Genomic DNA, 13,640 nt, shown 5'->3' with positions numbered 1-13,640 from the left:
ACAACATTGCCAGGCCCCCAAGATGTCTCCCTTCTAGGCCCTTCCAATCACCATACGTTACCCCTTCTCCCAAGGTGACCCCGATCTTAACTTTTAACACTTAAAGCTGAGTTTGCCTGCTTCTGGGCTTTATATAAATGAAGCTGTTCTCTTGTAGCGGTTCCTTGCACTCGAAACTGTTTGTGAGCTTCATTTCTGCTGTCTGTGTAGCTGTTTGTTCACTGTTGAGTATTATTCCACTGTATGGCTATAGCATGACTTACTGATTGAGTCTCCTGTTGAGGGGCATTTGCGTTTGAGGTTGTTGTGACGTGTCACCATGAGCCTTCTTCTCCCTGTCTCTTGGTGCATTCATTTTTTTTTTTTTAATTAAAGTATAGTCAGTTTACAATGTTGTGCCAATTTCTGTTGTATAGCATAATAGCTCAGTCATACATATACATACATATGTTCGTTTTCATATTCTTTTTCATTATAGGTAGCTACAAGATATTGAATATAGTTCCTTGTGCTATACAGTATAAAGTTGTTTATCTATTTTATTTATAGCAGTTAGTACCTGCAAATCTCGAACTCCCAATTTATCCCTTTCTGTTAGGTACATACCTAGGAGTGGAATGGCTAGAAACTGTACAATTCCTAGAAGAAAACAGAGGCAAAGCTTCCTGATAATTGTCTTGGCGATGCTTTCTTGGGTAGAACACCAAAAGCACAGCAGCAAAAGGGAGATAGACACGTGGGATTACATCAAACTGAAAACCTTCTTGCACAGCAAAGGAAACAATCAAAGCAGTTAAAGGGAGCCTACACAATGGAAGAAAATATTTGCCAGCCGTGTATGTGATGAAGGGTTCATAGCTAGCATACGTAAGAAACTTCAACAACTCAACAGCAAAAAGCAAATAACCTTTAAAATTATTTTAAAGGGACTGAATAGACATTTCTCCAAAGAGGATATCGAAATGACCGATAGATATATGAAAAAGTGCTCAACGTCTCCTAGAAATGTGCTAAAGGGTTCCTGACTTTCCCAGGTCTTGGCATGGTAGCTGGGATGTATGCACTCAACAAGCCTGGCTTAGCAAACAATGGTTCATCTCCGTTGTGGGGCAGGGATTTTGAATGCTGGTCTCTCAGATCTTTGCAGTGTGAGGGCTTAGGAAAAACCCCCAATGCTAAGATGCTTGCCTGGAAGCCTTATTCCGACAAAGTGAGCCTCTGGGGGAGGGGGGGATAGGGTTTACAACCCAAATGGGGAGTGTTTGATTCTCAGTCTGGTGAAAGAAAACAAGCCCTTTTTCTTGATACTTTCTATCTGGCCTTTGGAACTCTGGGTAAACAGCTCTATTTACTGGAGCTGCTGCTGTTTCTTGGCTTTAAAACAAGTTAGCCCTAAGCCTGGGTGTGTGTTTTTCACTCCTTTAGTCCCTTAATTCTGCCTTTAGCTTTCTCAGGTCAGCCTCAGAGATGCACAGACCAGCCAGGAGGATGAGTTCAGCTCAGCCAGCAGCTGAGCAGAGAGGGAAGGAGCGGTGACGTTGACATTGGTGGGTCAGGGACTTGCTATGCACAGTTAATAAAAGTAGCTGCCAACATTTATGGAGAATTTGTGAGAGCCAGGTACTGTCCTAAGCATCTACATCAGTACTGCCTTATTTAACCCTCTTCCCAGCCCTAGGAGATAGGCACTGATACTAATATTATTTTAGAGATGATGAAACTGAGGCACAGAGAGGTTGAGTAACAGACACAAAGTCATTCAGCTCTATCAGTGGTAGAGCTGGGACTTGAACTCCAAGCCAGTGCTCTTCACCAGCAGGCTGAAGTTGCCCCCCCTGTATCTGCTCCGTGCTTTTCCGGCTCCTGGCCTCATTCCTGCAGGAACCTCTCCCCTAGTTTATTCCCACCGTGCTGTGGCACCTGGGAGAAGAATCCATACCGTCAGAGGGGAACATGCTTAGGCTTGTCCCTTTCCTCCTTCAGATGTATCCCTGTCCTGTGTCTTGGGTTCATGGTCTTGTCTTGCTTCATGTCACACCACCTCACTTGGTGAAGCAGATGCTTCTAAGGTGATTCAGCCCTCCTCAGCTTTGTGAGTTTTCTGAACGCCTCTTCCTGTGAAATCCCTACTCTCCCTTCTCAACTCAGTTCCTCTACCAAGTCTGATAGAATAGTGACTCATAGCTAGGAGCTATCTCCTCCATAGATAATATTCCAACAAACAGGTGTGGCTGTGTTCCGATAACACAGGTAGAGGGTTAGATTTGGTCTGTGGGCTATAGTTTGCTGACCTGTGGTCCAGAATAATCCTTAGCACTTCCCTGCCACTCAGTAAACATCTATTAAATAAATGAATGAATTCTCACTGCCAAAACAAACTCCTGGAGGGTAATCTTCTTTATCTTGTCAGTTCCAGTGCTTAGCTTGGGGTGAGACCTCAATACACGTTTTAATAAATACATGAATAAATTATGAGAGCACACGGGTATTAATGAATGGGTATAGAAGGGAGTAAGTGAATGAATGAATAAGGGAATAAATGCTCTGCAGTCCTGATCATTTAATGTATTTCTCACACTAGCATCCATTTGTCTTCTAATGAGCTGCACTCTGTTCCAGTTACCATTGCTGCGTAACAAAGTACCCCAAAACTTAGTGGCATAAATCAACTGTTTTATTATGGAACAGATTCTTTGGGTCAGGATTTGGACAGGGGAAGTTGCAGCTAGCTTGTCTCTGCCCCATGTCTGAGGTCTTAGCTGGAAGAGTTTAATGGCTGGGAGTGACTGTAGCTGGGGCCTGGGCTTATTTAGAGGTAGCTTCACTCAGGACCCGTATGTGGATTCTCCATGTGATCTGGGCTTCCTCACAGTATGGCAGCCTCAGGATTCTTACATAGTGTTTCAAGATTCTGACGTGAGTGTCCCAATGGACAAGATGAAAGCTGTAACTTCTGAAGTCACACAGTTTCATTTCTGCCATACTCCATTGGACTCTGTTAGCCAAAAACAGTCATAGCCCTTCAAGATTCAGACCTTCTCAATGGGAGGATGGCAAGGTCATATGGCGTAAGAGCATATGGGATGGAAGATGTTGTCAAGGTGATCTTTGGAAAGTATAATCTACTATACAACTTGACCCAAAAAGTTGGTCTACAAAGAAGTTTGTAGCTTTGGAGAAAGATATTTCTCAGCATCCCTGAAATGAAAGTCTTAAGACGACATCCTGGAGAACCTGCCTACACCTCAGTTCTGTCTAGTGTGAAATTATTCCACCTGCATTCACGAATGGATATGAGATATGGTAGGTAGAAAAATGACCAAATAGGTCCCCACTGTAATCCCTGAAACCATGTTACGTTACCTGGCAAAAGGACCTTCATATATGTGATCATCTTGAGATGGGGAGATTAGAGGGCGGCAGGAAGTTCCGAGGTGAAGGAGGTGTGATGACAGAGCAGATCTGAAGATCTCTCTCTTTAACAACTACACATTTGGCTTTGAAGACGGAAGATGGGGCCACAGGCTGAGGAATGCTGGTGGCCTCAAGAAGCTGGGAAAGGCAAAACAATGGATTTTCCCGTAGATCCTGCAGGAGGAACGCAGCTCTTCTGACATCTTGATGTTTAGCCCAGCGAAACCCATTTTCAGACATCTGATTTCCAGAACTGTAAGACAATGAAATTGTGTTGTTTTAAGCTAATCAGTTTGTGGTAGTTTGTTACGACAGCCACAGGGGAAATAATACATAAAGGAAGAGCCATTAGCCTTTGGGCTGCCTTCGCCTCTTTTTTCCATGATGGTGCCCTTAGAACTAAGACAATAGACTCAATGCAGACTAGTTGCTCACTTGGAAGCAGTCTGAGCCAAAAAATCGGCTCCAGTGAATTCTAAAACTTTACCCCAAATACTCTTGATATCCAGGCGATAATATTTCTAATGAGAAGCTATCTGTGAGGGACCTCAAGTTTTCCTCCCAATGTTTCCTCATTGAACTGCTTGAGAATCTTGCTACTCAGTGTGGTCCCCAGACTAGCAGCTGCAGCGACGTCTCGGTAAGCCAGCACAGAAGGTGCGGAATCATAGAGCCTTCCTACAGACCTCCAGAGTCAGAATCTGCACTTTAACAAGATCCACAGGAGATGTCTGTGGGCGTTAAAGTTTGAGATGCACTATTTTAGAGATCTGCAGGGACCCACCTCTCCAGAAGTCCTCAGAGATGCGTGAGGATTGTTTCATTTTTAAAAATAAAACAGAGGAGGGCCTGAATGTGAGCAAGTGTGCAAAAGCAGAACGAGTGTCCCCAGTTACTGATGCTGGGGGTCTGATTCAGGAGACACATGGGGTTTGTCACTGTCACTTGATGCTGTTTCAAAGGCTGAGGGAAAACAGACACCTGTGTGTTTTCTCCAGCAAATACATACAAAGAAAAGTTCATGATGTTCTCGGAAAGGGGCCAGAGGTTTCACCCAGCTGAGGAGCGAGGGTAGAGGAGCAAAAGAATACTCGTGTTTCCTTCAAAATGGTCATAATTTAATTTCTGTCCAGTGTGGCCTGGGTACATTGCAGACTCTCAGAAGCTGTTTTGTTTTTTTTTTTCCCAAGTCATGCAATGGGGCTGTTTCAGTTTACATCCTCACTAAGTGAAGCCATACAAGGGCCACTTTCTAAGTGCACACACCCACAGGAACACACACGTGGTGCATGGCAGGGACATGGTTGTGTAAGAGAAAGAGATGGCAGACAGTGGGCCAGAGAAAGGCAGCCCTGAGACTTTTCAAGTTAAGACACAATTTGTGACTTCGGTTAAATTCTGCTTTGATTCCAGATCCAATGATTCTCCATTTTAGAAATGAATTTGGTGGGGAGTGTATAGCTCAGGGGTAGAGCACATGCTTCACTTGCAAGAGGTCCTGGGTTCAATCCCCAGTACCTCCATTAAAATAAATAAATATATAAGTAAATAAAACCTAATTACCTCTCCCTCCAAAAAAACAAACAAAAAAACCCCCGAACAAACAAACGAATTCAGGTTGAATACTACCTGAGAAGAGAAAGAAAGTATCAGGGAGCTGAAAGGAATTCCAGAGCATGCAAAGATGCCAGCATCAAGAGAAAGAATCATTCTTTTGTCTTTGGAGGGAAATTGCTTTTGTTTTCCATTTTTGTATTTCCTTAGGTGACACTGCCGGGAAGTAAGAGATCTGGATGCTCAGAAGCCAGATCCAAACAGAGTGTCTTCACTAAAGAGCTGTGGAAATTGGATAGCTGAATTTTTCACATTGGGTTTGCTCGTCAAGTTACTACCATTTGGTGGACTGTTATTTCTCACGGTCTGTAAATATTCAGAGTAATGGGAGAAAGATGGTTTGACTTAGGGTTCTTTTTAAAATGGCTTATTTTAGACAATGCCCTGCTAACAATCAATATAGGGTTTTATCTAACCTATTACACAACCAACCATAACCAACTAACTCACCACAAAGCCTGGTATGTAAGTTTACAAACTCTTCAAGATGCCAGAATTATAAATAAGTTGGAAGATACAGACAAATGGCAGATAGAGAAGCTTAGAGATCCTGGTTGTCAGGCAGTGGGCTGAGGGTTTTAGACATACCGTCTCCCATAATCCTCACCACATTCTTACAACATGTGGTGCTGTTTTGTATCAGTTTTATTGACGAACTGAACTGAAATGAACTAAAAAGGAAAAAAAAAAAAAACAATTTTTAAATTAAAAATTTTTTGATTAAAAAAAATGAGAGGAAATGAGATGAAACTCATTTCCCTGTGTTTACAAAAGTGGAGAAGCACAAAATTGGGATTTGAATTCAGATCTGTGACTTGGGCTTTCCGATTTCTGTTGTTTCATTGAATTCCTACCGCACACCCTTGGTTTAGTATTGTCGACCCGTTTTACAGATAAACTATGGATCAGTGATGGAGTCACTCAGCTTTTCAGAAGCAGAGTTGGGCTTTCAATGGAACTTTCAGACTGATTTCAACATTAGACCTTGCAGTGGATTAAAGTTGTCCACGTGAGGGAAGCACTTTGTAGAGATGGAACTCTTCTGTATTTTGACTCTGATGATGGTTACTCAGTTGCAGACATTTGAGAATATTTCATGGAGCTCTGCACACACATAGACACACACACACACACAGGAGTACACATGCAACCTGGTGAAATCTGAATAGGCCCTGTACCTGAATGAATAAACACCACAGTCAATTTCCTGTTCCTGACAATATACTGTGGTCATGTAAGATATTATCACTGGGGGAAGCTGGGTGAAGAGTACAAGGAACTCTCTGTACTATTTTGCAACTTGTGAGTCTTGTTATTTCAAAACATTGTCTTCAGATTCTTTAATGTTTCTCCAGTGGAGAGATGGAATCTCTGTTTCCTCCCACTGAATCTAGGAAGGCCCTGTAACTGTTTGCAGACAGAATACAGTGGGAGAGATGCTCGTGCCAGATTGCAGGCTCAAGTCTCAAGAACTTGGAAGCCTCACTCCCTGGATCTTGTTACACTATCTCTGGAAGCTCTGAGCCACCATGCATGAAATCTGACTCCCCTGAGACTGCCCTGAGGAGAGGCCGTGTGCAGGCATTCGATCACCAATCCCAGATGAACTCAGCATTCCCTTTACCCCTGCTAAATTGCTAGTCACAGATAAGAGATGTTGGCTTGGATTCTCAGACCAGCCTGTTCTCCAGTTGATTAACACCGAGTGACGTCCATCAACATCACAGAGGGCAAAAAAACCACCTAGCTGAGCCCCGCTCAAATTATTGACCCACAGAATCATGAGATGTAATGAGATGGTTGTCATTTGATGCCTCTAAGTTGGGGGTAGTTTGCTACACAACAATAGACTTTTCATTATCTGATAAAGAAAGGCAAGGCTGATGAAAAGGGGCTAGATATGCAGAATCAGATGATGTAACACCATAGGCATGTTCCTTCCCCTCTTTTGGCTTCAGTAAGACAGGCTTCACTTTGAACATCACTTCCTCCAGGAAGCCTTCCCTGATGCTACATATAGCCTGGATTAGATGCCTCTTTCATGTCCCTCCCTTTCTCCCCCTTGGTTAGCAGGCATCAGAAGTATCCTGATGCTATGCTTTGTTTATTTCTCTCTCTCTCCCACCAGACAGCAAACTCCATGAGGTCAAGGGCTAGTTTTGTCTAAATCATCACTGCTACACTCTGCCTACTTTGAAACCTTTAGTAGGTGGTGGTTGAATGGACAAACAGAGACACAGGGTGCTCTCCAAAATCCTGCTCAGCTCTGGCCTCTAGTAGTTCTTTATCTCTGGAGCTTTGGGGTAGGAGAGAAGTATCCAGGTATGCCTCCTGCATCTGTCAGACACCAGCTCTCTCTCTGGGACTCCCAAGATCCTAAGTCCACAAATCCATCTGCTGGGCAACAGCTTCGAAGCAGCTGGAGCTGGAGGGCAGAGAGGGGAGTGGTGTGCCTGCCAGTCCCCCACCGAGCTGGCGTCGCCCTGGTTTGCTTACTTTCCTGTTCAGCTGCTCTAGCCAGAGGAGGGCCACTTCCCTGGGCACCCACCTCGTAGGCTGTCACCATGGGAGCACTCTGGTCCCTCCTGTGTTTGCCTATGCAGCTTCCTCATTTAGACCCCGGCCAGGGGGGTGATCTGGCTCCTTCTGGGCTGCCCTTGAAAATTCCAACCCCCATGACACGACAAATATTTACTGAGAAGTCCCCTCCCACAAGGCTCTAGACTGGAGGGTATAGAGCCTCAGCCACCAGGAACTGAAACTTCCAGTGGTGTTTTTAGCTGGTGGAAACAGAGATGACAGAAAGAAAACCGAACCACTGGCTTGTTCCTGAGGAGGTGCAGTGATGAGCTGGAGCCAGCACTCAGGGGCTTGCAAAAAGCCAACTGCCAAGCACTCAGGAATTTTGTGAGCTAGTTGTTAAACCATTGGTGGCTTGAGACTGGCCACGGTGGGAATCCACACATCAGGAAAATCAGCCCACGCTAGAATCCAGCTCCCTCACACACCCGTGGGACATTCACTGCCCCTGTTCTGAGCCTGTTTCCCTATCTGAAAAATGGGGATATAAATCCTTCCCTTGAAAGATTTCACAAGTACCGGTGTAGTATGATGCTTGGCACAGAGCAGGTGCTCAAGAATTCCTAGCTCCCTCTCCAGCCGGCTCTCTTCTCCTTGAATTAATATTGAAAGTTAACAAGGGGTTCAGTTTCCCTTCAGATTTATGGGTTGATAAACCTCACTGAGTAGGAAAGAATTCACATTTAGGACGGAGCATGGGACTGTTACCCCAGGTGAGCAGTGTTACTTTTAAAAGCCCCTGAAGTTTTTCAGGATCTTTTTCTACCCCAGGATTGATAAGGGGGCAGGGAGAATAAGATCGGGCAGGAGGTGGGTCAACATTTGAGAGTCTGGGTAGTTTTGTAAGTTGCCCAGCTAGGGACAAGTGGGCACTCACAATACTTCTCTTCGGGCATTCATTCATTCAAAAATACATTTATCGAGCATCACAACAGGCCAGCTAAATCTCTGGGCTAGACTCTGTTTATGCAGCTATGAACAGGTATATTTGCTCTGCCTTTGTGGAACTGGACAGGTTAACAGTGAAGACAATCATGAAGCTAGCCCTTAAAAGTAAACAGGTGTAATTTAAAGGATAAATAGGCCACTGCATGGGCATGTATGGAAGGAAGCAATTTTCGTTGGAGGCTAAAGAGGTAACATAAAAGCAAAGATGGGAGGGAAAAATAACCTTTTGTCAGGCTAGATGAGGAATGTGCAGACTGACTCTTGGATCATCCCCCTGAGACCCTTGCCTCCTGCTATTCTTGCCCTGTGTAATCCTCTCCCCTTGAATGTGGGCAGGACCTCTGATTTCCTATGACTAATAGAAGGCAAAGGAGATGCGATGTCACATTCATTATTACTTTATAGAGGACAGTAACTTCTGTCTTGCAAACAGACTCTCTTTTTTGCCTTCTTGGCTTGCATGCATAGATGAAGTGACTATATTTGAAAATGTCCACATGACAGGGAATTGAGAGCACCCTCTAGGCAACAGCCAGCAAGGAACTGAGTCCAGTCAACAGCCCAGTGGTTTTGGAAGTGGATCTTTCCCTCATTGAGCTTTCAGATGAGAACTCAGCTCCAGTCAACAACTTGATTGTAGCCCTATGAGAGACCCATAGCAGAGGACCCCGCTAAGCCAGGCCCAGACTCTTGACCCACAGAGACTGTGAGACATCAAATGTATTTTGTTTTAAGCCACTGAGTTTGTGACCATTTGTTATGCAGCATAGCTAGCTGATACAAAGGGGGATGGGTTGTACAAGAATTTATTCCAGGTAGAGAGAACCATATGTGTGAAGGGGATGGAATAGAGTCTGAACATGAGAAGGACAAGCAGGCCAGTGGCTGCAGTGAGCATGGCATCAAGAGGATGCTGAGAAGTGAGGCAGAAAGGTTCACCCAGGTCACATTCTACAGGCCCACAGGGGCCACAGAACAGATTCTGGCATTTATACTGGGGACTCTGGGACATCAAGGAAAAATGTGAAACAGGGAGTTAGATGAAATTTGCTTTTCAAAATATGTAGGTAGATGTGGGGAGTACCCTTGTGTGGCTAGATGAGGCACCATGGTGGCTCAGACCAAGAGTTGATAAGTGATTTATAGAGAAGTGAATGCTTTCAAGAAATATTTTGGGGGTACGGTGAGCAGGATTTGATGACAAAGAGGATACAGGGAGAGGGAGAAATAGAGTCATGTGTTGAAATGGAAAAAGAGATTTCTGGTTTGAGCTTTTTTGAGGGAGTTAGAACATTCTAGATGAGTCTGGTTAGCTTAAAGGCTGAAGTGGGAATTAGTCTTTTGATCCCAGCTTCTGTCTGGGTTGTTTTGACCCCCTTAGGCAGGACAGTTGAGAATTTGCCTAGTTACTGAGCACAATTAACACACTGTGTAAAGATTTCATTAGCATCTGGAGAAGGCCTGGCTGCCGAATAAATCTCCATGTCATTTTGTTGATGCTAATTTTTTTCATCTGAAAACACTCAAAAATGTGATCAACTGTACACTGATCAGAGGAATTTGTTCATCTCCCCAGGGAGCCAAGTCAGAGCTCAAGATGGTGTGGATTTATTTCGAATGTATGAAGTCCCCTCCCATCATGTTGTAGGATTAATGAGGATGAATTATTGCAAGAAGCGTAGTCATCCCGTTCTATTTAACGAGAGGTGGGACATTCATTCATTCTCCCCTCATTTATGCATTCACACTACTTTTTCTTCTTATGTATAATTCATCTGCAAAGGTTTTGATAGTCACCCCAGAAAGTCGCTTGACTTTTCTGTGCCTTGGTTTTCTCCTGTTTGAAGGTTGGCTCTCCATACTGAAGGTCTAGCCATCTGGACTCAAATCTTGGTGGAGTCAAGTCAGCTTTTTTATTTTTTTACTAGAACGTAAGCCCCATGAAGGCAAGGTTATGTTTGTATTTCCACTGCTGTGTCCCCAGTGCCTTAGGGGACTGCCCAGATCATTAAGTGTTTGCTGAATGAATAAATGACATGGCATGTGTCTAGTACATGACATCTAGAAAGCCCCCAGAAAGTGGCAGCTGTCTTCTCTCTTTTCTTTCTCACTCCTCCTCCCCTGCTCTGTTGCTCTCCTGCTCTCTTTCAGCCTCCTCCTCTATATTCTTCCTCTTGGGTTCAGGATAAAAGAGAGAAAACAAAAAGCATCTCTCACTACTGAGTCTCTGATTTGCTGTTGGCTTCCCCATCATAGATACGATCATGTCTACTTATTTTTCTATTATGATATCAGAGGATTATCTTTCCTGGAGAGAACTGGTTAAACCTCAGCAGTAGGAAGCAGTGCTGTGGGACCCACAGGTCAGTTCCTCCTTGGAAAGGATATTTATATTTGGGGAGGTGTTGGTAAGTATCATAGCTGTTCCTTGATTTAGATGCTGTTTGCCTCAGCTCAGGGAAAATGACAAGTTACCCTGAGAACTGAGAGGATGACCAGGCTAGACGTTAATTCACTGCTTCTCTAAATGGAATAATCATCCTTCATCTGTCCATCCATCCATCCATCTATCCACCCACTCATCTGTATACATCCATCCTGTCACTCACTGACTCACTCACTAGCTCATTCATTTTTCTCTTAGAGATACTTCTTGTGCGTCAGCTATGTGTACCACATCGTGCTAGGAACTGGGGATGCCTTAGTGACCAAAATGGATTTAGGTTTCTGTCCCCAGAGGAACTTGTAGTCTAATGCAGGCAATTCATAGGCTATCAGGGAGTCAGAAATTCTACAGATGACTCAGATTGGAGAGGATGTTTTACCCGCATCCTACAGATGGTGAGTGAGGAAACTTTGGGGTGATAGACAATGAGATAATTCCCTTCCAGACATAGCATAAATAACAAGATACATAATATTCTTCTCTGCTACCCAGTAAACAGCTCCTTCTATTAAATTCTCTCTATTAAAGTAACTGATGGGCTTTCTGTCTCCAGCCTGGATCCTGACTGATAGACACAGCTCTGCAAAGGATAAATAACATGTGGCCATGTTTACATTCTAATATGAAATGGGTTAAAAAAAAAAAAACAGGAAGTAAAACTATCAGAACAATATGATCAGAACCTTAGTATTTTTTCTTAGTTACCTGTCTTTTTAAGTAATATTTTTCATTAAAAGTTAAAAAATTATTGATATATAATTGAGATATAGCATTATATTAGTTTCAGGTGTACAGCATAATGATTCAATGTGCATATACATTGCAAAATGTAGGCTAGTTAAGTCTACAGTTTTAACAAGTAGACAGTAAGTATCTAGTAGACAGTAAGTAACAAGTAACCATCACCACATGTGATGTGATTACAAACTTATTTTCTTGTGATGAAGACTTAATATCTACTCTCTTAGCACCTTTCAAATATGCAATATTATTTTTTTCATTTTAATTTTTGTATTGAAGTATAGTTGATGTACCATATTAGTTTCAGGTGCAGAACGTGGTAATTTGATAGTTTTATAGATTACACTCCATACAGCATTATTATCAAATATTGATTGTATTCCCTGTGCTGTACCTTATGGCCCCGTAACTTACTTACTTTATACCTAGTAGTTTGTGCCTCTTAATCCCCGTCGCCTATTTTGCCCCTCCCCCAACATATAGCCTTGCTAACTATAGTCAGCACCTTTTACATTTCACCCCCAGGGCTTATTCGTTTTATGAGTGGAAGTTTGTTCCTTTTGATCATCTTCACCCATTTTCCTGGCCCTCCACCTCTGGTACCACCAATCTGTTCTCTGTATCTGTGAGTATTTTAATTTTTTTAATGTGTGGAGCCAAAAGAATGAAGAATGTTAAAAATAAAAGTGACCAGTGGCAGCCTCCAATGGCCAGCACACACATCCAGAGTATAGAGAGTCCCTCCCATCCAACTTGGCTGAGTCTTTCTCTGCTGTGTCTCATGCGAGGCTGATGTGTCTAGCTTGAGATGCTGTGGAATTTTTCCTACTGGGTCTGTTTCCCTTCCTCGCCTGCCCTCTTTGGAGGCACTGTGGGGTCCTGGGTGCCATCCATCCCACCAAGGATCATGGAAGGGCTCCCTTTGATGTGGGCATGGTCAGGGAAGGAATCGTTTTAGGAGGACAGCCCGGCTGATCTCGGGTCCCATCTCTATGGCAACGAAGCTGCAAGGACTGAAAATCTGATTTTGTTTTGGGCTGCGGTTCCCGCTAATTATAGGCAGCTCTGTGTCCCTCTGCTCTTCCCTAGAAAGGTCTCTTATTTATTTGTTGGCAAGAGTTACTAACTTTTTTTTTCATTTTGGACTCTCTTCCTCCTCCTCTTCTTCCACTTCACCCATCAGGAAAAAAAAAAAAATCTTTGTTGCATCTGGAGGATGTTTGCTTTCCTGGTTGTTATGGAGATGGAAAGCCAGATGACAGAGCAGGCTTGGGAAGGGAAGAGTGGGCAGAAGGACCCCAGGTAGCCTTGGCCCAGCTGGAGGTGTCTGAAGGACGGAAGGGGCAGATGGGGGCCTAAGGATAACAAAGGAGGAGAAGAGAGAAGCCAAGAGAAGTTGGGGCGGGGTGAGAGGTGGTGGACAGCAGGCGACTCATACTTGAGACCCCAGGAGCTGATTCATCAGAAGAAACACAAGATGGCAAGGGGGTCCTTCTTCTGCTTGTTATCCATACATCTTCAGCACGTGTTATGATTTGCTGTGCTTTCTGCTTCCTTCCTTCCTAAAATTTGACCTGCGTACTTTGCTCCATGGAGGGCTTAAGCAGCCTCCTGGGCTTTGGTGAATCCTTCCAAAGAAAACCCCTGCAGGCCTTCCCGGGGCCACCCACCAGATCCCCTGGTGGGACTGTCCACACACAGGGTGGTGAGGGCAGGACAGGGCCTTACTTCCCCAGGCGCTGTCTGAGTCTGCCCTGCCCGTGAGGGTAGCCACGCACCACGAATGGCTGTTTAAGTGAATCAAACCAAGAGAAAATTGAACATGCAGTCCCTTCTTGGTAGGTTCTGCTCAGCATTTCCGTTCACCTAAAACCACTCTAACAATGAAAGTCTATGA

At 44.0% G+C, this 13,640-nt stretch overlaps 1 long non-coding RNA gene and 1 other non-coding gene across 2 annotated transcripts in view; both read left to right on the top strand.

Moving 5' to 3' along the window:
- LOC135319740 (uncharacterized) overlaps positions 1-13,640 on the top strand; it is a 158,810-nt gene that overhangs the window by 51,614 nt on the left and 93,556 nt on the right. The window lies entirely within an intron of this gene.
- On the top strand, positions 4,865-4,937 carry TRNAV-CAC (transfer RNA valine (anticodon CAC)). The gene has a single exon. It is a non-coding gene; the product is annotated as a tRNA-Val (tRNA).

Source organism: Camelus dromedarius, chromosome 31, assembly GCF_036321535.1.
Source record: "Camelus dromedarius isolate mCamDro1 chromosome 31, mCamDro1.pat, whole genome shotgun sequence".
NCBI classification, from domain to species: Eukaryota; Metazoa; Chordata; class Mammalia; order Artiodactyla; family Camelidae; genus Camelus; species Camelus dromedarius.
This window is presented reverse-complemented; position numbering and strand designations above follow the sequence as displayed.